Raw genomic sequence first — 27,853 nt, 5'->3', positions numbered from 1 at the left:
TGGAAATAATGTTATAAATTATTCATGTACATGATATTGTCATAAGAGGAAAGACTGTAAAGTAAACTGTTTTATTCGTGAAATATTAATAGTATTCGAAAATGGACATGCAAACGGGAGCAATCAAAATAGAAAATAAAAAGAAAGAAAGCAGGTTACATTTAAAACTTAAAACTGATATTCCCATGATTCAATAAATTAAAAAAACGAGTGTTTCTGTAAGGGTAAGACCATGTGAAGGCATAAAGTCTGATTAGTAATTAGTGCACACGAGTAAAACAAGAAGCTGCATCTTCAAAATTTAGAAACAAAAACATTTCTTAATGAAGATAAAATGTGTTATGCAAACTAAACTTCTACAAGAAAAAGTACAAGACATGTGACCAAGAACAGCATTAGTAACGCACAACCAGAAAAAAATTCCAAAGAAAAGTGTAGGCAATGAAACAATAACAGGTAGGAAAATGAAATTCGTCAAATTATTTCTACAACGACATAAAAGAAAACAAAGCAGATTAAAGGGGAATAATAAATAACCTGTTTGCAGAACAAACAAACAATATGTTTTATATATAACTGCTAGGTAAAGTACACATTAGCAGTTAACAAATCAACAATTGATCATTATTTTAAAAATAAAAGACATCTTATAATAGGTACAAAGTGATCAAATATACTTCAGTTAATTAAAACACAATAAATTAAGTTTATACTGTGTCAATAAGAAGGAATGATGTTTATTAAATACAACTGCATCATTAAAACAAGATTTAGGCATGGTTATAAATCAAAACAAGTAGTCCTTGTGAAATTTTAGGAAAACATACTTAAGAATATGACAATTATATTTAATTAACAATGTATATATACTGTATATAAAGAGAGATGTAAATCATGCACATGTCTGTGAAGTGTGCTCCACAAATTTGAGCAAACGTATCACTTAATGTTGTATTGCTTTGTATAAAATACCAACAAAAGCTAATGTAATAAGCATCACCAGAACAATGCATAGAAAAATATTACAGTCAAACAATACATATATATATAATAACATAGTGAAACCAGAAAGCATTTAATGGTTTTACATTATGAAATTCATTTGTTTAAAATATATGTAAAGAACAGAATAAATAAGATAGAAGGCAGATTAATAATGAATCCAATATATTAAGAAAAATGTTTTACAAGAACTTATAATTTATGGTTGTGCAAATGTATATAAAATCGTGAAGCTTCGTAGTTTTAATGTGAGGCATGAAAGCTATGGCATGTTAAAGACACATAATGCAGTATGTACTGTTTTATTGTGTGTGTATTACACTGACGTCATCAGAATATTTTCAAGCTTTGAGCAACGCACAGGTGAGAAACGTGACATTGTACATTTGAAATTTAAATGATGCTTGCACTGAAATGACCCCACAATCTTGTTTTATAAGAAACACTTGATGATCAAAGTATGTAATAATGTGAACATTTGTTGGTAAGAAAAAGGCATAAAATAATATCAAAATTTCATTAGTACAGAAAAAAAATAACATTTGCATACAGTAATTGTTTACTGAGTAGTAGAATAGACGTTGTTGGATTGATCATTAATTGTATCAGGAAGTATTAATGGCTATAATGACTATAAAACGATCATTATGGGATACACGGTGAAGGTAGTTGGTATTTATATTGATATTGTTATTGATATGTATATATAAGGAGAGAGAGAAACACACACACGTATATTACATTATTTGGTATTAAAAACAAAACATTAATTTAAGATACAAGAAACGCATAAATAAGTGTAAAATGTCTGAATATATCCGTATGTACAGACCTTTTCGTGGTAATCAGTGAGATTTAAATTCAGTTTAAACGTGTTTGTAGTCCGATTTTTCCCATTGCTTCTTTCTTTAAACAGTCACTTAAGATCCATACTTTCTAAACTATATTTACTGAAATAATGTGAAAACTGAACGATGTACTTTATAAATTAAAATGAACGTAAAAGAGTTGAAAACTTCATTAAATCTCTGAATAATAAGAAACATTCAAACATGGTTAAAAGCCAGAAACATTTTCTGAAGAATAAAACATAAAACATTCATCTGTTATTAATGAGTGTAAAACGTGACATACATTTCTCGCAAAGAGTAAATTAACAAATGCTTCTTTTAAACAATGTTACATGCATGTATGTGGAGTAGTAATGAATCAGATATTGGCTGGAAATCTGCACTTTGAACATCTACATTTGAACACGTTTGAAAATAAGTTTTCTTTGCAAATGTGCGAGGGACACTTTTACAAACATTGAAATAAAACATTACTCTATCATAAAATATTTCCAAGAGGTCATCTCACACGTTTGATTTTAAATTATCTGTATTAAAAAGAATCCCGCGACTTAGGGAAGTGAGTTTTTAACAATATTTTATTTTAATGATTATATCAAAGAAGTATTTCTTAAGCACATTAAAAACTTTGTGCAATATGTACATATAAAATACACTACAAAATTTGGAATTATTCACAAGAAAGATATTTGCACAAAAAACACGTGTAGGCAAAGGCGAAAATCCCTTTAGCCAAGAGGCAATAAGGGAGGTAAGCGCATGTTTCCAAGTACCAAGTACCAAGAAGCAGAAGTCTACCCTCTCCTTGCAACCTTTGACCTTAACAGTTTGTCTGCTGCCGAGACCCGAGAGGGTGCATGATGTTAGCCGCCACAAGTCCGCACTTACGGTGACCAGCGACATTTTGCTCTACAGACGAGTGGATAAAGTAACGGTCCGGCTACAGGCATTGCAGTAATAAAATGAAGTAAGAACAAGACAGAAGCATCTTCTGCATTGTTCACACAGATTTAAACTGAGGCTGAAGACGAGAAGAAATACAGTTTGATGATATTTTTACTCTTAACCTTTATTCTTATGTAATTGTGAAAAAAAAAAGAAGATGGTTGGGGCTACTTTTATAAGGCATAATACTGTACATTAAATTCGATTAATGAATTAATGTTATACTAAATTCATGAAGTAATTGATTGAATTTAAGGCCTCAATGAAAAGCAGAGTTCAACATTCAAAGAAAAAGAAAAATTCAATATGTACAAGTACTTTTCTGTAAAAAGTAAGGCTTTAACTTGAACATGTTAAGAAATATTTGTTCACAATGTTATATATATATCTCTCAAAGAATGATAGATAAACAGAATGTATAACCTTGTCAAACAGTTTTAAATTGCAATATAATCTCTAAAACAAATATGACTTTAATTTTTTCTATAAAACGTGCTCTCAGGTCGACATGTTATTACAACTTTCATTGTAAAAGAAAAAATTCTCTCATATATAAATTGCACTTACATGTTGAATCACCATCACGATTTTAAAAGTTACAAAGTTGAAACTATGATAAAAGAAAACTTCATGACTATGATATTAACTTTGGGCACTTAAAAAGCGCAAAGTGGGAATGTTTGAATGAGTCTTTACAGATTGAAGTCGGCCAGTCAAAAACAAGTCGGTTAAAGTTTTATTTATCTTCTTATGCACAGTTACATCCATGGCGGTATGTTGAGAATGACATCAGTCTACAAGCAGCTCTTGAAGATATTTCTGTTTTGCATTTCTGTATTAACGAAGTTTTTGTCTGACCGAACTCGAAACAGTTCTAGTCACTTGACAAAACTTTTATCATTTGAACTGCGATTCTCAATATACTGTCTTCTGATTAGAGTTGATTTCAACCTTTACATCAAAATTGAAAATGCTTTCATAATACATTTAGGAAAAAATGTTTGGTTTTTAAGTAGTCTTCTTACCAAAAACCCAGAATAAACGCTAAACGTGATTGTAGAAACATGATAGTAGGTTAATAATAATGTTCACAGACAAGCAATAGAGAATTGTTGTTGACACAGTATAGCCTATATATAAAACTATGCAAACAAAAAAACATAAAAGCACTTCAACGGATCTTCGGGCTGTAGACTGAAATAAGTTCATTTATTTAAAGAAGACTTTCTACTCTGTGCACAATGCTAGAGGCGATGCTACACACCCGGCTGGCTTGGTCTGCGGTGTACACGTCATCAGGGATGCTGGGATATGTCAGTGCATCAGGGTAGCGCATTCGAGTGTGGAAGCCCACAATATTCTCGATCTCTCTCGCCCACCCAATAATTCCAGAATCACCAGTTAGAGAAGCAAGTAATGTAATGTCGTGAGAAGTTTCTGGAAAAGAGTTCGCGTCCTTGCTAAACAGCACAGCTTTGATCGCTTTTTCTACAGCCTGCAAAAGAAAAAAAAACCTTGAGCTCAGATAAATTGTGATACTATCTTATTCTAACAGATGTTATGTTATCCAATTTGTTAACTTTTTCAGTCGTTATATTAATCCACCTTATTTATTTCTTCATCTCATTTGTCCTATTTGATCACTAGAATCACCATTCTTTAGCACAGCTTTAAAGCTTACATCTGCACCCTAACCTTACTTTCCAACTTGACAAATTCAAAAAGCTTTAGCTGTCATTTAGTTCTATTTACATTCGAGTTGTTTGTCGTTATTTGTTGTTTGAGAGCGAAGTGTTTACGAGATGTAAGATTTTATACTGATTCGCGTATGAGTCATGTCCTACGTCTTACGTCTGTGTATGCGTCATTTCGACGACGTCATTTCAAGAAAAATAGACGTCACGAGGAGGCAGTTGGATCATGTCCGTGTTGAGCTGCGCAAAATAACCTACCGACAACCATCTGGTCATCGTCTATGTGCATCTACCTCAACAGTGTACTTTGTCCGGACTTTTACCTTTCTGACCGCTATCGAAAATCAACTGCCTTCACTCTCCATCTCTTGCAATTACAACTGAAGATCAACCATCTTCGCTTTCCTCACCTTTATCTGCGAGGGCTCGTCAAAGTGTTGTGTGTTTGTAATTCGTCGTACGATTGCAGAGGTAAGTGTGCATAGAACTTATTAAAGAAATGGGAAGACTGAGGGGCACAAGTTCAACTACGACCGTCAGTTTCTTCTTTATGGCATCGCTGCTCTCAGACTAAGAATTCCTTAAAATAGTTTGTCCGACAAATTTCTTCATCTAAATCAGCCAACATTCCTCATCTGTGTCATGACATAATCATGACTACTGTTGTAGATTTTTATGATCATCATCATTATCGTGACCATTGTTGCATTTCCTACATAATGCAGAATATTTCAACGCTGTTTTATTATCATATGATGTGTTAGTTTTTTTTAGAGCGCTGTAAGACATTAGAAATCGGCGATCTATAAGTAATTGTCATCAGTAGCAACAGGGTTATTATCATTACTGAAGGGAAAACAGACAAATGAGCGGCTGAAAATCACACAACTAGCATATTTGCTGTAAGTATGAAAAGCCAAGACAGAAAACTACAGATCATTAACCTGATGACAGTGGTAGCAAATCCAGTTATATCCTTGCCGGAAGCTGTCTCTGGCCGTGTGGGCGAACCTGAGGTCAGCCTGCGCCTGGCGGAACCAGCGGCGTCCTTCTCCAGTCTGTTTGTTGGGTGTTGGTGTGGAACTGCAACTGCTGGACTGGTAGTAATCCCTGTGTTGTTCTGCTCGCCGCTTCATAAAATCGAAGAAATGAGAATATGATGATGATGATGATGATGATGCTGTGGACGAGGAGAAGGAGGAGGATGCTGATGTTGTATAGAAGCCACTGTCAACATGTTCTTGTTCATCTTCATCTTCGTCTATGCGAATCTTCTCGCCTCTTCCTAGTCGTTCGATGTAGTGATTCAGCATCTGCATCACACGTGTACAGAAGGCCTCGTTGTCTCTGTTTTTGTCCGGGTGCCAGGTGAGAATCAATCGTTTTATTATTCTTCGGCGGTCTGCTTCGTCTGGTAGCTGCCAGGCTTCTATCAGAGTTTCACGAATCTTCCTGAGCACAGCCTTGATGTCATGTGGAGCAGTCTTTTCTTGGTAAGTTTCACTTCCATCTGACACCTCATTTATGGCTGTTTGCAGTCTTTTCTTTTCTGACGAATTTGTAAAGTCTTAGCACTGACACTACCGCGTCTCCTTTTTCATGACCGAGGAAGATCCGGTACTTGCGGGACAAGGGAGGCAGTTTCCTCTGTTCTGACTCACGTTCCATTCCTCTCACTACAGCGTAGATGTACACTGGGTTTGCCTCACATTCGCTAGTATCTAGTAGCACTTCAGCTTCATCGTCATCATTTATTGCAGGATCGTAGATCTCAAAACCTACATACTCCCCTTCAGAATATTGGTGGAAGCTATTGTCTAAGAAGCAGTGTTCTTCTACTGGTATGAAAGAGCCTGGTGTAGGAAATACAGAATAGTCCGACAGGTTTGCGAGGTCAAATATATGTAAACCTTCTTTCTCAAAAAGTTTCATAGCCTGAGGCAGGATCTCCCAAAACTTTCGTCAGACAATATCTGTCAAGCTCAGTGTTGAGAACAAACTGAACAGCAAGAAATAAGGACTGGCAAAGTTCTTCGTGGTGCGTTTTAATATCATTGCAAACCTTTTGGTCGAGATAAACTGTACACATTCTGTATGTGTCTTCCATTGTGTCTTCAAACATTGCCTTTTCCTCTCTACTGTTCTCTACAATAGCACCATTAAAGTAAAGCACTGTGTGCAGATTCTCTACCTCCTTGACTGTAATGCGCGTCAGACATTCAGTGATCTGTGTTCTTGATTCATTTAAAAACTGATCAAAATTTTGTTTCTGGTGCTTTTCATACACAAACCAAAGAATGGCATTAACAGCAATTGGATTGTGTACCTTGCTCTCTACTCTCCTGGATTGTTCACTAACAAAGGCTCTGCTTTTGATATCATCTGGTATGATTTCTCTCACAATGTGAGAAAACCGCTTCATTTGGTGCTTATCTGGTAGCAATTTTACTTCATCAAGAGGTCGTAAAACTTTAATCTCTAATGACCTGAACCCAAGGAAAAATTGAGCGTCTGCCAATGATTCTTTAAATCGTTTTCCGAGCGCTTTACTGTCTACAAAGATCAAGTTAGTCGAAGCGTCAAGACTTTTTCTACGGTTAGGCAAAAAGAGGTGGGATACTGACAGGTTCTTTGTTTCTTTTGTTTCCGATTTCAGGCATCGAAAAAGACCTTCTACTGCTTCTTTTCACAATGTTGAGTTCCTGAACATTCAGTATTTCATCTTTCGTCTTATTCTTTAGCCGCAGGAGGACTTTCGCATAACTGTTTGCTGTCACATTCATGTCAACACCAAGTTTCTGGAAAAAAGGGAAGAACTGTCCAAACATTGTAGGGGCTTTCTCAACTTCCCCAGCAATGGCCTCTTCAGGTCGAAGGTCAATGACAACGGTTTCTGGTCTCATCATTTTCTCGTTCTCGACATCACAGATTACGGGCAACATCTTCAACACCTCGATGTCCTCTTTTTTCGCATTTTTACTGAAAAACTCATATATGTTCATCATTATCTTTGTCAAAAGACCCGCGCTCTTTTGTGAAAGAATAGAAAATATTTCAGGTCCTTTCTCACTCGCCAGAGTACTGCATATGTTCCGTGTATGTTCAAAAACCTTTCTTATTGGTGCGCTTTCTTCAAACTGTAGCTCCTGTAAAATCTCCTTCTGGTCTTGGCGATGACACGTAAGACGCACTGGGTTTAAACTTTCTTTCAGCATGACGCTGCTGCTCCATATGAGATGACGCATGTTGTACCTGACAGCTTTCGTTGAAGGAGACCAAACGATTTGCATTAGGAGGTTTTGGCAATAATCTTTAAGAAAGTCCCATCGTCTATTTCGTCCAAAGTCGCAGGTAAAACAAAACAAATACCTCTTACGTCACGAAGAATGTGGTCTTCCCTAAGATCCTCCCTGGAAAACAAATGATTTACTAGCAGATGTGAACGCTTTTCTACGATTCTAGAAATGCCTCGTTTTCCATCCTCTTCAACACAACGTGCAAATTCAAGAAACTTGACATGACTTACGTCGCAGACCATGCCAGACTCCATCAGAAGTGTTTGCCATTCTCCAGTTATCATACGGAGCCGGCGGTAGTGATGAACTGTTGCAGAATTCGACGAAGACAGGTTCATGGGGGCTAAAGAACTCGCTCGCTCTGCAAAGAAGGCCGTCTTTTTCAAGAAATGCCGTGACTTTGAGTTGCTGAACAAGTAGTTCCCTTTCCGATCCGTTGAAATTGTTCATATTGTTTTTAATGCATGTCATATGTTTGAGAATGTCACTCTTTGGGAGTGCTGTTAATGTGGGCAAAAGAAACTCTTACATAGAAATCTGCTAAAGAAGGCTGTGAAAACACAAAAACTGTGTTAGTTTATCTGGCAAATAATTTGCTTTAATAAAATCTTTTTCTGAGAAAGCGACCACTCTTTAAGCCCACTTGAAGGAATATCATCTGAAAGAATCAACACACTAAGCCCGGTTGTTAGCGGCACCGTTTCGCCATTGACCGTAACAAAGAAAGGAAGTCTCTTCAACGTGTCGCAACAGAGTGTTTTCTTCGGAACAGTAATCTTGTAGCACAGGCAAAGTATTGCTGAAATATTGCAGAACCTCACAAGCATCATCGACGCTCACTCCGATGTTATCGAAAGAGAAGCCAATGCGTGCAGCAGGGCGTACGGGTGAGAAACTGAAGCTACAATGTCCACAAGAATTTGTTTTATTTTCATAAAGACATTCCATATCAAGAACAGGAACTGGCAGTTTTTTAAAATGTGCCACATGCTGGGATGGTATTCGGTAGGAGAGGATTGTATATACACTACCAAATGTAAGTCTTTCACGGGATACAACATCCTCTTTGTGTAGCATCACCAGTCCTTTCCGCAGGAATGAGAGTCCACTCAGCCAAAGATTCTAATGCTTTATCAGCTCTTCTCCGAAATTCAGATATCAGCTTCCTGGTTTTTTCTTTTAATCTGTGTGCCAACGAAAGTTCCCAGAAACTCGCAAGCCATGGCTTAGTTGTTTGTAGGAAGGGAAGATTGTAAGCCCAGGAAAGCCCAGTTTTGTATTGTTTTTCTGGCAGCGATGCTGGTAACATAAGAGTCAGTGACGGAATGTCAAGGTCTCTCAGCAGTCTTTTGTCTTCTCAGAAATGTGCAAAAACATACCCATGATGCTTTCGTGCACAAAACTGTCATACGAACCTGGAAGCAAATCTAAAAATGTTGAAACAAATGGCAAGTTTTTTCTCTCAGATTTCTCAAAAACGTAAACCGCTTGCGACTGACGCAGGCATAAAGGCAACCCATCCAACTGACTTAAAAAATCTTCTGCATCTTTCACGTAGTTAAGGAGAGTCTTGATGTTTTCGCATGTTTTTAAGTGGGTAGCACCAACTTGTTGAGGAAGATCAGCTATGCAACATCCATCACTTCGCCGGTGCTTTGCTGACTTTAAAAATATAATCACATTCTCAGGTGTGACTTCCTTTACTTCTTGTACTCCACTTTCAACAAAATACTGAAATATTTTATATGGAGCATAGAGTATCTTCATATTTATGTCTTTCAGCACAGTTGTGAGTTCTTGTGCTGTCTTTCTCGCCATGTCGTACTGACTCGTGAGCATAAGTGATGGCACTGAGAGAGGAGTACATTGCTTTTTAAATAACCACTCAAGGTTGCTGAAGTAGCCTGGAAAAGCATCTCTCCTAACTGCAGATACCCACTCCATATTCCTGGTGTCGGAGAAAACCACTGGAAAAAGTGGCAGCTCTTTGTCACTGAGTTCCTTGTAAAGAAATTTCATCAACATTCGCCAAAAATCTGATGGAGCCTTAGAGGGATCTGGAAACAAGTGGTGGTAAAAGTTTAGCATAGAGAAGTGGTTTATCTCATTTTCTATTGGCTTTTTATCGTGAAACCAGAATTTCTTGACAGCCTCAATGGCTCTGATGTAGGCAGGTACTATGACACCTGTAGCTATCAGTGTGTTCCATTCAGTTTGTACGTGATCTTTCATTGTCCACAGGTCTCGCCGAGTTTCATGATCGAGAGCAAAGCTACCGTTCACGTAAACGGGAAGGTTTGTTTCTACTGGCAGGGGAAGAAAACAGAAAGCTAAATGCTTCTCTGAAATCACTTTACTAGATTCCCAATTTGATTTTTGCTTTTCAGTTTAACTGCTACTCCTCCACGAGGAAGGATTCTAAAGTGTTCTTTCTGCCATTCAGTATTCAATTCCCGAGACACGGTTACCGTGGCTGTGACACCAATCCATGTTGACGATGAGGTACTCCTCAGACAAACCTTTGGAATCACCAATGTTTGCTTTTATAACAACTTCAAAAGGCTGAATACCGCTTATATGAGAGGTTTTGTTTTTAACGTCTTTTGCTGACTGCGATACTTGACGTTGAAAATCTGCAAATTCTTTCTTGTTGATATCATCTTCAATTGTCATTGTGACTTTATATTCACACAACAATTCGTCATTGTCACTGACAGCATAAACGCCAATGGTTCTAATATTGTTAAGAAACAGAAGACACGTGCTCATTTGCTTTTTAAACGTTTCAATGAGCTTCACAATGTCGTCCTGTTTCATTACAATATCTTTCTTGATTTGAGACTTCTTTGCCATCTCCTCGTGACGTAACGGAAATCTGAACAAGGTTCCTGGCTGCTTCATGTCAATATAGTTGCCAAGATACCCAGCGAACATGTCTGGGTAGTTCTCCCGAAGACGATTTACATCTGTTACCTGCTTACCGGGATTGCTTGGAGTTGCACCGGCAGCGTACACACAGTTGGGATCAAAGATGCAGACGACATCGTTTTTATCGTCTTCGCGGGTCCAAAAGGACGGAACGTCGGTGATGTGATACACAGCATTGAAGCCCACGCCATATTTGCCTGTCTTTAGCATATCCTCGCGCTTGCTGCCTATGCCCAGACTTTGGATACCTTTAATATCTTCAGCTGTGAACGACTTATTGTTGTACACACAAAGAGCGGGGCCCTGGAGGCTCTCCCATCCTAATGGTATTCTCTCGGTGTGGAGTGAGCGGAAATCTTTGATGATCTTAATTTCAGTGGCACCAGCGTCATCTGCGTTCTGAACAAGTTCGTAAAATATAGACGAGTCACACGTGTAGCCCTCTAGTAGTCGTCTTATTCGAGTCGTCAGTTCTTCGTGTTGGCCAAAGGGGATGGCAATGCTACTGAACATTTCTTCGACGTCACGCACTCGTTTTGATTTCACGCCCAGGACTCCAGCAACTTCGGGAGAAATCCTTCTGTGGACAAACTTCATAGTTTCGGATTCTCTAACCCAATCACAGTCATCCAAACACAGACACGAAACGTGTTGCATGTGACCATGGCGGTCAGGTAAATACACATTTGCGTCCTTCAGACAATGATTCTGTCTCGTTCTCCTAGCAGCATCATGCAACAGCTCTGCTAACTGACAAACAACACTTATAGTGTCGTCAGAAAGTGCACCTCCAACATTCTGCTTGTTTATTTCCTGGAGCACTAAGAGTATGTCCTGTGTCTCAAATTCATTCTTCACTCCAACAGCCTTAAACAACTGACTGAAGGGTAAGAATACACGCTGAAGCTCAAACAGAAACGGCTCACAATAATATTTGTTAAGAAACGCCACTCTAGATGGCGGAACAAAGCCAGACCCAACCCAGATAAAGGCTGTGTTATACAGACTGCTGCAAATTATCTGCTTCATGGTTTCGTCTGGCTCATTAACACAGTTTGAAAGATATCTGTAAATGCACTGACATATATTTAAGATCTGATGAATGTTGATTTTGGAGTTTGTGGTACATTTCTCTGAAATTAAGGTTAGTTGACCTATGACTAAATGAAGCATTTGTTCGTTAGCCTTTTCGTCGCCGACTTTCATTCCAAGAGACCGTAGCACGTCTAGCTTTGAAGTCGAATTGTTCAATCCAATGACTTTAGAATCAATGAGCTTGACCTTGCAAGCTACCAGTTCCTTTAGGACATCGGAGAAGAGTTCACGTGGAGAGGATAATGCACTGTCAGTTATTACCCATGGAAAAGGCCATTCTTCTGGTTTTCGTAAAACTGGCAAAAAGCTTATGTTTGACAAGGATGCGAGAACATCTGGTGGACAGCTGGCGATTCTGAGCGAGGAACCCTTACGATGTGCTAAGTAGTCTATCAAGGCAGAAGCTCGACTCAAGGCTTTATCAGCGTCTATTGCAATGAGGCTGCCAATAGACTTTGCCCTTTCGATTACCATATGCCAGGGTAAATCGTCTTTTACCATCCCAAGTTTAACAAGCCTTGACAAGCATTTGGAAGAACAGAAGTTTATCGTTCTTTTGCGGTCAGGATAAAGATTGTTGGCATTTTGAGGAAAGCGAGCATCTGACTCCCAAAAGAGCTTTGCAGCTTCACCGTATGGATCAATTAAGTCCTTTGAAGATTTTAGTTCATTAGTGCAGAGACAAGGTATGCAACATGAATGTTTGACTAGCTCTCCAATGTTAGGATCAGCATGCATCAGGGCGTACATTACTAGTTTGTCTCTATTTTCATCTGTCCAGTAAGTTTTGTCATTGATGTTGGGGAAAAAACAGTCCCTATAAAATATTATTTGAGTTATTGTTCTTTCTCTTATCGACTTTTCTTGTCCTGCTGCGATAATCTGGTCATGGAAGTCGGCAGACACGTGCACCAAAGATTCTCCCATTTTACCCCAAAAGTGGTTGAGGGCATCCCAGGCAATCTCGCCAACATCCGACACTCTGAAGTCTGGATCCATAAACCTAGCATCTCTGAAACACACCCAGGACTTTGATCTTGGCACAGGAAGCAGTTGATTTTCTTTATTCACCAGATGCGCATAGAAATGTCTCATCAGGCTTGGTTCGCAATCTGCTTTTGGAAACACTAGAAAATATTGGTGAAAATTCAAATCCGCCATGGCTTCGTTGTGAAGGCTTTCAAGAAGCAGTACATACGCACGACACACGGCATCTGCAAACAAAGCCCTGTTCCATTCATCACCAGGCATACCGGGCACATCGTCCTCCGTCTTGGCAAGAAGACTGCGACGACTGGACGTCAAAGAGAAGGTTCCATTGACGTGGACTGGGAGGACAAAGCGAACCATTTCTTCCGGCAACGGCAGAAAGCAAAAGAGATGGCCCGACTTGTAGAAACCAAATGGAGTTTCTGATAATGATGCAATGTGTCCGTCGTTTAACAAGACAGCGACTGCTGCGAGAGGAATGTGCTTTTCGTGCTGATACATTTCAGCTAAATTTGCAGACTGGTTGACACCAGACGCCCAGCTAATCCTCCATTGGGTTTTACTTTGACTGGGATTCACATCAAAGTGGACTTTTGCACTGTTTGTGATTGTCATGTCTTCAACTATGTCTTCAGTCAGTCTGACATCTCTTGCACGATGCCAGTATTTAGTTGTAAACTTAACAACACTTTCGTCTATGTCAGAGCAGAGTGGAGCGATGATTGTTCTTTGAGAACTTCGTTTCAAGGTCAAAATGCACTCTGCGTCGACTGGGTTGGTGCTCGTGCTTGAAAGATAATAAATCTCAAGCTTTTTTACATTTTGTGTGAACGTTAGGAGATTTCCCACTCTCTCTAACAGCATTTTGATAAAATTTCTTCTTTTACTCTCAGAATATGCTTCTTTCTTGATTTTACTGTCTGAAGCCTGATCCTCAGTTCTTAATGGAAACCTAAATAATGTGCCGTTGTACTGTACTTCACGTTCTTTGTGGAGGGCACAGCCAAAGACACCCTGAAATGGTTTGAACTGCTCTGGCATTCTGACCAGCAGTGCACGGTTGACTGGTTTACTGAAGTCTAGCTTGAGCCCCGGACCCTTGAGATACTTCACATGAGGATCGAAACATAGCCAGGGTGTGGCGACTTATAAAGCTGGGAACATCAGTCAGGTTGTAGACAGAATTAAATCCAAGCCCAAACTTTCCGACTTTTGTTACGTCGTCTCTCTTGGTACCGGCTCCTAGTCGGACAATATTTTTAAAGTCTTCATCAGAAAACGAGGCGTTGTTGAATGCCCACAATGCGGGCCCCTGTAGGGAAGCCATTTGTTCGTTGATCAAATTCGTCCGTGCATCCCTGTTATCACGCTCGTCTAGGAGAAATTTTACCTCCGTCGCCCCAGCATCGTCTGCGTTCTGGATCAGTTCTTTGGGCACAGAAAATCCGTCAGTGTACGAGTCCTTGAGCAGTTTGTGAAGCCGGTCAGTCAGGTCTTCGTGCTGCCCGTAACCAAAATCCAAATTTCTATGCCTGTCAGAAGCACGCTCCTTCATCTCGAGAACCCCCAACCTTAAAGGCCGTGTCCTTAGAAATCTCACGGTGCACAAAGAAGATATCTTCATCTTCATTACCATCTACTGCAAAGGTAACGGATAACGAATCTGACCAGATTGTACATTCCTTTGCATGACGGAACTGTAGGAGACCTTGGCGTTTGTGGCTGATAGGAACAAGAACCCTGCCGCTTGCTGCTGAGTCACTTTCCTTCAGGACATCCAGAATCTGTTTAACAAGCCGCATATCTTTAGTGAACTGAGGTTTGGAAATACTTCCGGTCTTATGCTTTGTCTTAATCTCGTTCAACACTTCTTGCAGAAGTTTGTCGTCCTGACACTCAGAGCTGCCACATGTTAATAGTAGATCACTCACATCTGACATTTCATTGTGCAGAGGAAACCTGTATGGACTCAAGTCTATGTCTTCAGCCTTCTTCTTTACCCAAAACTGCTTTGGACAAGCAAAGCGACCTTCGGACTCAACGAACACGCAGTCTGTCTTTCCTATAAGCTGACTGACACTGGGCACATTTCTGAAATTTTTCAGCAACTTAAATACTTCGTGCAGAATAGACTTGTAGTAGGGTGATTGTGTAGCATCGTAGCTGCTTACAACGTTCAGTAGGTGCGTGAGAACATCTCTAAAAGTCAACTCACCCACCTTCAATGAGTCTGTAAGATTCTCGGATATTCCGGGTCTCATAACTGCTTTTGTGGATCCACAATATATCAGACGTGAGTAAATAACCATGTCACATGGTTTTACAATTGCCGGATCTGACCGGAGTGGTAAGTTGTTTGGATAGTGTGACGGCTTTTGACGATCTTGTAGACAAGGCATGCATTGTATCTTCGTCAGCCTACTGAGATCGAACTGATGTCCATGACTCAATAATAGCGCCCATAGCCCTTCAGCTTTTCTGGTTGCTGTTTCTTTGTCTCCGCGTGTAAAAAGATTTTCAATGCGCTGAGCAGCTGATACAAGATCATCTTCTTTTACTGTTGTTTCATCTCTGAGTCCTAATTTCTTCAGTTTGGAAATAAACTTGGGCTGTGCAAACTCATCACAAGGGAACAGATCCTCTCCTACAAACAATTCTCTTAAATCTTTGCTTAGAGAATAATACATGTCAGATGGTTTATGAAGCTTCCCAGAGGATGATGGGACGAATGTAACATTTCTTGCCAAAGCCATTAGATCTTCTCTGGCCATTAATTCCGCGTTACTGAGAAAATATTTCATAAAACGCTTTATATCCAAATCTGTATAACTTCCTTGGTAAATATTTTTCAGAATGTCTTTAGATATTGTATGCAAAGTGACTTCAGAGGCCCCAATCTTTAATGCAGCTGATCTGGAGGACTCGACACACATCAGCAGTGATCTCGGGGGCAACACTGGAAGTGGGTCACGTGGACCAATGACGTTGACTTCTCTGACTGAGACAAACTTTTTGGTGGTCATGTCGATGAACAATCGCAAACCTGTCAGAACGCTGGCCTTCCGTGGTTCTAACTGTTTGGCATTAGCGATGAACGTTTATCAAGGACGAGATATCGGCCTCCGATGCTGTTCTGTTGAAATCACTTTCTGCTTTCGTGCGTGTTGTCGGGTCAGTGCTGACCTTTTCAAGGACCTCTAAGATTCCACGTGAATTTGGGTAATGGACCAGGCCACCCAGTATCTGTTTGTGATCGCAAACATACTGTGGCAATGAAACTACCGTGATGCCAAGCTTCGAGAGCGAGCTACTCAAATCTTTGCTTATCTGTGACATCCCTGGGGCCGAAAGGCTAACGTAGATTCCTTTTAGTGGCAGAAGTTTTATTTGATGTCCTTCTAAACACGGCAATAATGCTAAATGACTTAATCCAGAGAGATCAGCATTCCACGGAGTAGAATTCTTAAGGTAAAGCCATACTTGTTGTATCCAGCTGTCTTGTGAGGAAAGTCGTAGGGAGGAACCTCTAAATCTTGTTTGTATGCTCATCTCCAACAATTTCGGCACATCACTGCATGTTACGATCCGCAAGGAAAACTGACCTAAACAGAAACAAATATCAAAATGTCTATCCTTAATGTCTCGTATTTATTATTTTATTTGTGGAGAAATGGACGAACTTTTTATTTTTTAAAAATTTAGACCCAATATTTGATAACAAGCTCTCTCCCATCGATGACAAAACTTAATTTTTAAAGGTTTTACGTAAACGGAGCTTGGTAAAAAAAACAAAACAGGACGATAAACCGTGTATATAGGTGATCAACATCTTATTTTGGTCCTGGTGCTTTGTTAACATCCATTATTACTAAAATTACCCTGTGTCATATGTGGAGTCGATTTACTAGTATATTTATAAGGCTGGATCAGTAACTGTTAAACATTACTGGAGCGTTCCCTTTCTGTCTGTTTGTATACATAAAAGAATACACGAATTCTGAAAAAATATTGGCAAGAGGACTGATATACTTGTCTTTTATGGAGTAAAGTGAAATATCTCATTGTCTACTCCAGTGTAGTAGTTGTTGGCGTCTATCATTTCTTTGACGTGTTAAATTTTCTCGCTTTTTTCTCACATTTTCCGTTGCTTTCACAAAATAATTGTGGTTAATTGACGCCTTAGCTTGGCAATGGAGTATCGTTGTGGAGCCATTTTGGGCATTTTGCCATAAGCTAAAAGAATTTCATGCCAAGTTTCATCAATAGTGATTATTCGCATAGATTATATTTAATGACCTACCTGATTTTGCCAGAGTCTTCAGGTGGTTCTTAATGACCTCTGACACCCTGCTGCTGCACATCATGTTCTCCAGACCTGGAAAGAGAACTTGTGTCTCCTTTTCGCACAAGAGGACTTCCTTGCCCTTTCCCCGGCGACAAAATGCACCAAAGGTTCCGTCTTGAAGGGGAAGCAGAAACCGATCAAACAAAAGCTGCAGATCATTACCATGACTACAGAGATAGTGTAGCAGCAGCAGTTTATATTCGTCGCAGAGATGCTGATGGTGTGTAAGAACCAGTTCACTGACATGGCGGGGTGTGATGGTTTGGGCCATATTCTCAAGACTAAGCTGCTGGAGCCCTGACATCACGTGATGTGGTAGACGGACGACCTTCTCCTTGCTGATGGTGTAGATGTGTATGACAGCTTGCACTACCTGTGGTTCCACTAAGGGAGGCAAGTTCTGTAACACAGCTTGGGATAGCGGGATCCATGTGTCTGTCGGCACTGAAGTATGGAAAAATGTGCCCTGTGACAATCTTGTGTACAATGTTCGTACCAGCGGTTGCCATCGGTTATCCACAGTTGCCACATCTGGCCAGGCTTTGTAGAATTCGTCTGGCTTTTCGTCATGTAGTTCTCGAAGTCTTTGAATCGATTTAAAGAAAATATGACTAATTATTGACATAAACTGATCTTTATAACACAACAAAAAGAGGCTACTAGTAAATAGTGGTTGGCAAAACTAGAGAACTTGGAAAAATGTTAATGAAAAAAAACCGCAGTACACCGCATAACTGTAAAACAAAAGTGTATTTAATTTCTTAAAATTAAAAAGTAAATACAGATATCTGGAAGTGCCAAGAAGAAAGATAACTCTACCTGTGAAGCAATGCGATGTAGGCTAAGGGAAGTAATTCTTCCACCAACAGGCAGTTCCACTGGAGAGCAGGCTCCATGTGGGCCATGTTGTGTACTTGATCGGCTGTGGGCCACTTGATATGGCGGCGGTTCTGGCTGAGAGCAAAATACCCGTTGACGTGCACTGGCAGTCCCGTGGGACTCCTCGTCTCCAAGGGTAACGGCAGGAAACAGAAGAGGTGACTTTGAAAGTTTCGCTGCCCTCCTAGAGGCACGGCCACGCCCACGTAGGGCTGGTAACTCAGGTTCGGGTCCCTGCACAGCCTCAACAGTTGTCGCTTGCCTGATTCTTGCCCGCGTGATAGTTGACCACCAGCCATCGCTCCTTGTGTTGGGACGGATGCTGAAGGTTACGGTCAGACATCTGCACCTCGACCTCAGACCAGTTATACACAGGCCCCAGAGGTAAGTCTTGCGTGGCTGCTCGCACGCTGTCCTTGAACTTTGACCTCTCCGCCCTCACAGCACTAACGCACTCTGCTGACAATTCTACTGTGAACACCAGCTTTGTTTCTTTGGCGTCTCTTGTGTACAGCTCGATCTTCTCTAAGTTCTTTAAAAACATCAGCATAGAATTCGCCTCTGCTTTAAAAGCCTGGAGTAGATCATTCAAGGTTGCCTCTGTGTACAGTGTGTCTGACAACTCGCTCTCCTGACGCCTGAGTGGAAACCAGAAAAGTGTGCCTGAGAAGAGGCCAGTCTGAGAGTTGAACACTCTGTCGAGTGAATGTGGGGATCCCGCGAGAACCACTGCATCCAGACAACGAACAAGAGATTCTAGTTCTCTGCCCCTTCTCCCTGCCAGACGTTTGCGGACACAGTATCTGTCCGCTCCTTTGAACGGGTCCATGTACATAATAAACTCTCCACTGACGATCACCAAACGATCTGTAAATACAGGTCTTTGTATAAGAAGCTAGCTGTTAACCCCCGCCATTCCTTTCCCTTCTTTTTAAAATATTATAAAAACACGCTGAAACAAAGTTACTGAAAAAATATTCTATCACAAGTATTCGCCATTAAACTTCATTTAACAGATATTTACATTTATTTCTATAATGTTTCGTTGTAATCCCAAACAAAACTATTATTAAAGTATCTTTAAAAAAATGGGTCTTCATGAATTTAAGTATACTTCAGACTTCAGAAAGTCAGGAAAATCTCACCTGTCAAATGAAATACTGACTTAAATCCCAGACCAAAACGGCCGACCTTGAGAGGGTCTTTCTCCTTGACACTGGTGTGTAGCATGCGGATACCTCCCAGTCTTTCTCAGTAAAGTGTTTGTTGTTGTACACACAGAGTGCTGGACCCTATGACACAACAATGAGGACAATATGTTTGGTTTTTAATAACTTTTCTGAAGTAATTGCATTTATTTGTTTTGTAATAAAGTAGTTTAACCGTAGAGGCCACAATAATGCTAACAAAAACCGATTGTGAGGGTGTGTATATTAATATAATAGTCTGCATACAAGTGACCTGAGCCAGTTTTACTATATCTGTACTATGATAACCTCTACCTTAGCCAATTGAGATATCTTTAAAGGCAACCTGAAACAGTATATTCAAAGGTTACATTAGCAGCGTTGGTAGCTGAAAAGACTGTTTCCTGAGCCGAGAATAGAACAGAGAAAGCTGCATAAGCCTTCTGACATTAGTAGCTCCACTGAGGGAAAAATAGATGCCATGTGCAACAGAACAGACGAGATCTGAACCCAGGGCATCTATTTCTCACTGTACTAATGACAGGCGCTAACCGTTGCGCCAACAAACCACCCTACATCCACTGACCTCGACCAAATGGAAGACAGCAAGTATGGGATGTACATATGTTTTGACCATACTGGCTTCTCTCCGTATTTGGTCGCTACAGGTCAATTGACATAAGGTTATCTTTGCAAAGTAAAGGATAAATAATTGTGTTTGAAGTCTTCGGGCCATGAAGACGGGGTACACTAGTTGTGAGACTTTTCACAGATAAGGCGAATGAACCATGAAACTTTCGTATTATCCTTGATTTTGTGTTTAAGTGAATATCAGTGAAAGGGAACTAACTTTTTAACGTGTGTTGTGTGTACGCAAGGGAGACAATGTTTGCACCAGAAGTTTGTGAAACATTCAATTAGAGATAACACTTTGTATTTTTTAATACTAGTTAAAATGATGAATGATAGCTAGTAAAGAGGGGGGAAATTGTGTTTTACGCCGTGTCAGCAACTGAGGCTATATTACGGCAAGCAGCCAGCCCTGTAAACAGATGCCGATAGCTAGTAAGTAAAGAGGAATGATTATTATGATAAATGGCAAAAAGTGTTTTTCACGCAGAAGTTTTGCTCATGTACTTATTTCGATAGATTAAACGTCTGCAGCAATGGAGGACTAAGGAACCTTAATATTTTGCACTAAACCGAGTTTCGCGCACTTGACAACTGAAATGAGTCCGCCTGATGCTGCAGAAAGGCACTATACAAATTTGTTGTTGGTGTTTTTATCGTTATAAATGTACAGCCCACAGAACTGTAAGACTAACTGCAACAAATGAGTTACTGATTCCTGAATGCTTTTCTCACGTGACCCCCAGTGTTCGAGCTGATAAGGAGATCGACGTACTCGTCCCTACAGTGGAGCTACAGACTTGTGTTGGTCCTTTGCTGCGGTGACCACTGGATCCCCCCCCCCCACGGGCAGACAACAGCGGGACTCACAGTGGTGGTCTAAAGAAGTTACCGTGTTACAAGCCAACGGTGCCTAACAAATACCGTTATGGACCTGCCCCGTCTATGTCAACAGATTAGAATCTAAAAAGGTAACCGTGTGGGGTTCACAGTGTTTAAATTTATTTTTATTATTATTCATACTTAATATACAGCAAAGTTCCTGTTTGGGAAATAGTACCCGTGTTTGGGTGCTGGTATATTTGATACCTTAAAGCTGAATGATATGGTCAAAAGATATGGGAAGAAAAGAAATGGCCAGAAGAATGGGCTCAGTCTATCATCATCCCACTCCCTAAGAAAGGGAACCTGAAGCAGTGCCAGAACTACAGAACCATCAGTCTGATATGTCACCCAAGCAAAGTCATGCTCAGAATCATCCTCAACCGCTTAAAACCTATTGCAGAGGAACTGCTGGCAGAAGAACAGGCTGGCTTCAGGGCTGGAAGAAGCACGGTAGAACAGATCTTTAACTGCCGTGTTATGATAGAAAAACACCTGCAGCATCATCGTGAACTATACCATAACTTTATCGATTTCAAAAAAGCTTATGATCGTGTCTGGCACGATGGACTCTGGCAGGTCATGAGATCATTCAACATAGAGGAGGGACTGATCCAGATGGTAGCAGCACTCTACAAGAACGCCTCCAGCGCGGTACTACTCAACAACCAGCTAGGCGAGTTCTTCGCGATGACGATCGGGGTCCGTCAAGGGTGCCTACTCTCTCCCATCCTTTTCAACATCTTCCTTGAAAAAATCATGCAAGAAACCCTCCACAACCACCTTACCTCAATCTCCATTGGTGGCAGACCCCTGTGCAACCTACGCTTTGCAGATGACATTGACCTCATGGCAGGCAGTAACAACGAACTTCAGGATTTGACGGACAGACTCTCCAGGCGAGCGGGGGCCTATGGCATGGAAATAAGCTCAGAAAAAAGCAAAGTAATGATTATTTCCACCACCGACAACAGCAGCAACATCGTCATGAACGGCCAGAAACTGGAGGAGGTCAACAGCTTCAAGTACTTGGGTGCCACCCTGACTAGAGATGGTTGCTGTACAGCAGAGATCCGTATCAGGATTGGTATGGCAACATCCGCAATGTCCAGGCTGGACAGGATCTGGCGAAGCAACTCAATCAGCTTCAGTACCAAGCACAGGCTGTACAAGTCCCTCGTAGTGTCAATCCTTCTCTACGGCTGCGAGACTTGGACGCTGCTTGCCGCAACTGAGAAGAAACTCCAGGCCTTTGAGAACAAGTGCTTGAGAAAGCTGCTCCGCATCTCGTACCGCGAACACAGACCAACGAATACGTACGGAGCACCGTAACTCTCTCGTGGGCCCACATGAGCCCTTCTGGCAACAGTGAAGCGGCGCAAGCTCGCCTGGTTCGGTCACGTCACCCGCCACAACACCCTGTCCAAGACGATCCTACAAGGAACCCTCGAAGGGAGCCGTCGTCGTGGTCGTCCAAGGAAAAGCTGGGTCACCAACATCAAAGAATGGACCGAACGCGAGATGCCAGACCTGCTCTCATCTGCTCAAGACAGGACCGGGTGGAAAATTCTGTCTGTTGCTGCTGCCAGACGGTCCCCCCTACGCCCGGACCGGGCATGGGATTGACCTGACCTGAAAGCTGAATGTAAGATGAAGCCTAATTAAAGTTAGAATTCCCCCTGAGAAGGCCTTTTGCAGTTTTTTTCTTGTGCAGGTTGTTTGTTATCTGTATTTATGTAACGATTCGCGATTCAGGCGAATCTATTTAGATTCTTGTTTATTTTTAATTCTCCTTGTGGTCAGGGAAGAGCAGTCGCGCGAGCGCTGACGCGGCTCTGCGTGACTCATTCTCTTACGTCATGTATGGAATGACGTAAATGAGATTAGCACAGCGTAACTAGGGCGACGGTCGTCGATGGAGGGAGAAGCCATATAGTACTTATGATTGGTTGGCACAGTCTCCAAGAAAGACTGTTGAGAGGTCGTCCTGGTTACCTGGTCGCTAATGGTGCCTGATTGGTCAAGAGGAAGAAGAGGACCAGTTAACATAGTAGGTCTAACGTTTCTCGAGGAGTCGAGACCAAGCAGTGGGAGAGTAAAGAGCTCTGTAGAGAGTGTGTGTTAACTGCCTTCAACGTATATCCAACGTTCTTTAGTGGGAGATTCAGTGGATCATTTGTATTCCGAGTTGTGGTGTAGCTATTAATTCCTTTGGAATATATCAGCTTCGCCGATACAAGTGATGTGGCTTTAATGTGGCTTTTAGACTCACGAACTTCGTGAAAATAGTCGTTGGATATAACCTGCTGGTCCAGTCGGTCACCTCGTCAGCCCGTCTGAGAACCGTAGGAGGGGGTTGTCGGTGAGGGAATAGTGTTCTTTTATTTTGTTTCATCCTCATCTCATCGCTAAATTAATTTCTTAAACATTAAATGTGTTAATCGTTGGCCGGATCTTTTTGCTGAAAAAGGTGAGAAGAGTGCGGCAAGCGTAGTTTACATGCAGATGTTTACACGCGCTCGCAGACACATTTAAACACTCTTCTCAAAACGTTACAATTATTTTCCCTTGTCGGTGTTTAACGCCTTCCTGGTAAGACCACACTTGTTTATTGGTATATGATCTTAAATAATGCTTTCTGAACTGTGTCGCATACGGGTAGTCGGAAGTAATTTACGTTGTCTCGCCTGAAGTCCAAAAAGCAACAATTCAGTATGACCTGGAGAGTCCAAGGCACTCTCTGTGATTTTTTTTAAAAAGAATACACTGCTCTGTCTGTGTGTGTGTGTGTGTGTGAAGATGACATGACAATCGGCTCTAACCCAAAAATGTCTCCCAGTGTTTGTTTTTGTTTTTTATTATTATTATTGTTCTTGTCAACGAGTGGCGTCAAATGGTGTCAGCAGCTGTAAGGTTGAAATAGTACGACCGGGTCTTTTCTATATCTCACCGACATATTCTGCTGAGCGTCTAAGGTATACAAACAAATTATAATATAACAATAACAATAATAATAAATGGAGCAACAAGCTTACCTGAAAGAACTTCAGATGAGGGTGATTCTTTATTGTTCGTGCATCTTCCTGTCTGTGAAATTCTCGACTGTCTGCCAGGATCTTTACCCTGCTTGCCCCTGCGTCCTCAGCATTCTGTATCATTTCCTTCGGAACATTGAGTGAAATTAAAGAAGGCTATTGAATTATGTAGCAATTCCTTTCAATAATGGCAGAATAATTAACAATAACAATAATCGTTTAAGTGAAAATAATTTCCGTTGGAAATTGCAGTAATATTATTTCAGCCTTCAGAAATGTCCCTCGTGCGATGTCACTTGGCAAGTAAATAAATTCTTCTTTGTCTATTTTATTCTTAATCATTTTATTTGGAAACTGCATCCATGTCATTCTGTATCCTTCCCTTTTATTTACAGCGATGTAGTCACATACAATCTTTTTCCCTCTCTTTCTCTCTCTCTCTCTCACACACACACACCTACTCTTTACTTAGATAAAGAGAGGGAGATAATGAAATGAAGAAATACCTTGAGAATCTGACCATCATCCGGGTATTCGTCCAGCACATTGCGAAGTTCTCGGATAAGGCCAGGACGGATCAGCTCCAGTTCCTCGCCCTCCGAGTCCTCAGACGATTCTGCCATGTTTCTCTTCAAATGTGATGAGTCAGGGTCTGTTGGTGCTCTCGGGTACACCAGTAGACCTTACGTGGTACCTACTACTGGTCTGCCATGCCGAGTGAAGTGGGAGGGCGTATCCCTGACAAAAGAATATCACAGCGTTTCCTTAGTGTGCATGACGACACTGTGATCATTGTCTCTAGCACAGTGTCATTAGGTCAACATATATCCTGATACACTCAAATACACCCAGATATACCCAGAAGCCATACTCTGAGAATACTAGCTCCAGGAATTAGAAGTATGCTTTCAAAACTTCCACAGCAACGACCTTTTTTCGGCGTTTTTCAAATACGCTTAAGAGCGTGAAAGACACGGTCGTAAGCAAAAGTTAAAAATGATGTTTGGAAATGTGTAAGGGATTCATTCAGAGTACAGACTGCATGAGAACAGTAAAACAAATAAGTTTCTTACAAAGTAAAGTTTGCGGATATTTTTAAGTTCCTAAAATAAGTTCACAAGTTTCGTTCAAAAAAACCAAACGTAAATGAAGGATAAGTGCAGGTAACTTTAGAGAAGTAATGGGAATGAAAGAAAACATTGCTCAAAATTAAACTGACAAGTTGGCATGTTGCATTTCCAGCATCCAGTCAGTCAGTAAAATTAGCAAATGACGCGCTCTGTAATAAGTTTCTTTGTATTTTGTCTATTTCCTTTCATAAAATATTGTTTGACAAGACAAAATGAACAGTCATACTATTAATTTAATGTTCATGGAGTGAGGGATGTCTTTATTAGACTGTTGTTGCTGTTATATGACAGCCACACACAGTTGATGTATGCGACCAATATTTTGACCAACCTTCATATAAAGATAAAGTCTTAAAGGCATTGAGATTGTGTTTTATTTTTAGCTAGCGTCACTACCTACTAGCAACTATGCAATTACCAGCAGTTTATGTAGATGGTTCCCCAGAATATGGACTATATGTATTTCTCACAGAAGAGACTCTTGTAACAACAGCCTTTAAATGCTCAAAATACTCTGCGTCTTATTGATAGCACGCAATCTCTTTGCTCTAGACTCTATAGAGCGTGTTTGTTTACTCTAAGGGCAAGCCACTCGCTCGAACCTTACGAGTCTCATGTGTGTCGCGACAATCACGTGGTACTGGCTCACGCGCTCGCGTTTGTTTTTCGATGCAGGACGGCGTGCACGCAGCGAGTCGCCCGCTAAAGACAATGACTGCGCAAGACACAAACATGGCCGCCAGTGTGAAGGGCTGCGAGCTGGACAACTCACCGCGGCCACCTGACATTAACATCTTGTGTACGGGCCTGACGATACTATAGAAGAATAGAAATTGCGAATGAACAGAGATATAAATGGAAATGTTTACTGAAAACTTTCTTGATCATTAAAAATCCACTGTATTTTTTAATTTTTTTTATATATTATCTTAGGTACTGAAAAATCCTCTTAGTATATCTGCTGCATCATGCGACTCCATTACTGTACACTCTCAGCCGCCATGTTAAACTGCCTATTCTGCGAGCGAAGACTAGAAAATATACAAGTAAAACTACAACAACTGTTTTCTGTTGTTAAGACTGGACAGATCATCACTCTCTTTCTATATATATTTACCTGCTAAGCGTCGTCCTTGCATTTTTCGCCAGGTCATAGTCAGTTGTGCTCACGTCTGTGTCGTGTGACAGGCGACCACACAATGGCGTGTGGCTTTGTTGTCTCATTTCTAATTCCGAGAAAATGAAAGTAGCTTCTGTTCTGGCGAAATGCTCCTTTCATTTTGTGTTTACGTTGTTTTCAACAGTTACCGACAATACAAATCAAACTACGCCGTATTTCGCAGATATCCTGCGGCGTGACTGTAAAAAAGAGTCACTGGGGGAAAAGGTATGTGAGGGGGTGGTAAAAAATAATTCTTCCTTCAAACAAATATCGTTTTTCCCACCATGTTGCTCTGAAACCTACACTCATACACACACTCATACAACACGTTAAGCAAGACATCATGCATATGCACAGACGCGCACGTATTTGTATGTAAGCAAGTGTGTGAGAGCGTTACAAGTCCGTTATAAAGAATCTTGCTTCTCAGTATCGATGGGTCTGTCAGGTATCAGGTCCAATCAAAAATACCTTCTGGACGAGGTCAAGGTGTGCAGTTAGTCTATACCAAATCATCCGATGTTTCCAGCTTAGTTTACCGTCTGCCCTTGAATAAACCATTCACGCTTTCCATTGAGATTTATACCTACTGCACGACACTAAATAGTTCGCTGACTTTTTCATCTGAGTTGCAATAAATCGTTCAGGTTTTGTTGAATATTTTGTTGCTCAGTTGCGTCGATACACCCGTATTGTTTACAAGACAATCATAGATGTATCTATCCCTAAAGCACATAACGTAAACAATGTGCACATGAGTTCTGTAAAATTAAATTTGTAAAATCTGAGGAAATAACTTTTTTCTTAGACCGTATAGTTCCCCTGGCATCACAAAACTAGATCAGTCTGATTCTGAGTCACTTCCTTTTACTGCAACGAACACTTCTGTTTATTTATTATTTAAACTTATCTCAACAATTGTATCCCCCAAAATGGGAAAATAAAATTACCAAACAGTTTATTTTATTGTGTTACGTTGTTGTTTTCTAATTTAGTTGAAGTCCAAAACAGTCCTGCAGCTCAAAGATGTCGGACATAAGCTTCAAATTCATCAACGACATCACTGGTCCAACAGCTGGTTAAAGTTTTTATTCAGGGTCAGAAACTGCAACTTCACCGAGATGAACAGGAGCAGCAACCCTTCTTTTGAGTATTACAAATAAGCGATCTGGATTATCTCCCTTGCACCATTTAGCTCTCGCTGGTGTAAGCTTGTGGGGCGTCCGGTGGCGCAACGGTCACCAATAGTTTGAGGGTTGGCTTGTCCTGGGTTCAGCTTTCGTCTCGGGCATGCTGTTCTTTCTCTGCAGAAAGGAAGGAAGAATATTTTAAATTAACTATTGCGGGCCAGCACTTCACTTCCCGAGGAGACACGGCGAGTGCCGAGACACTACGTGTCGGGGAGTGAAGGCTGCGTCTGCCGAAAAAGGTGTGGTGTTTGTATTTTTGTACATCTCGAGGTTTTTGTACTCTGAATTTTGATGTATTCTTTTCAATAGACATGAATGAATAACTTTGTTCTCGTTTGTAGCTGTCATTAGACGCAGTCTGCGGTGCCGGGAGATGACCCATGGAGTGAAGGGCCTGCAGATGGGCCGTGTTTGGGTCTGGGTAATGCCATGGACTGATGGCCCTGGCTGATGCCATGAAAAGGTTTTGTGTTGTTTTGGGCTAGGATTAGGGTTAGGACATTTTATTGGAGAGCAATTTTGCCAGAATAACCTTTCTGTTTGTTTGTGTTTAGGTTGTATCTTGTTATTAATTAGGAAAAACTACACTGTATTTAGAATTATCGTAAAGCG

General features: G+C 40.7%; 1 pseudogene; it reads right to left on the bottom strand.

Annotated features, from left to right (window-relative positions):
* Positions 1-57: 57 nt before the first annotated feature.
* Positions 58-26,207, bottom strand: LOC112559626 (annotated as a pseudogene).
* Between the last annotated feature and the right edge of the window lie 1,646 nt (positions 26,208-27,853).

The sequence above is a fragment of the Pomacea canaliculata genome, linkage group LG3, assembly GCF_003073045.1.
Source record: "Pomacea canaliculata isolate SZHN2017 linkage group LG3, ASM307304v1, whole genome shotgun sequence".
NCBI lineage: Eukaryota > Metazoa > Mollusca > Gastropoda > Architaenioglossa > Ampullariidae > Pomacea > Pomacea canaliculata.
This window is presented reverse-complemented; position numbering and strand designations above follow the sequence as displayed.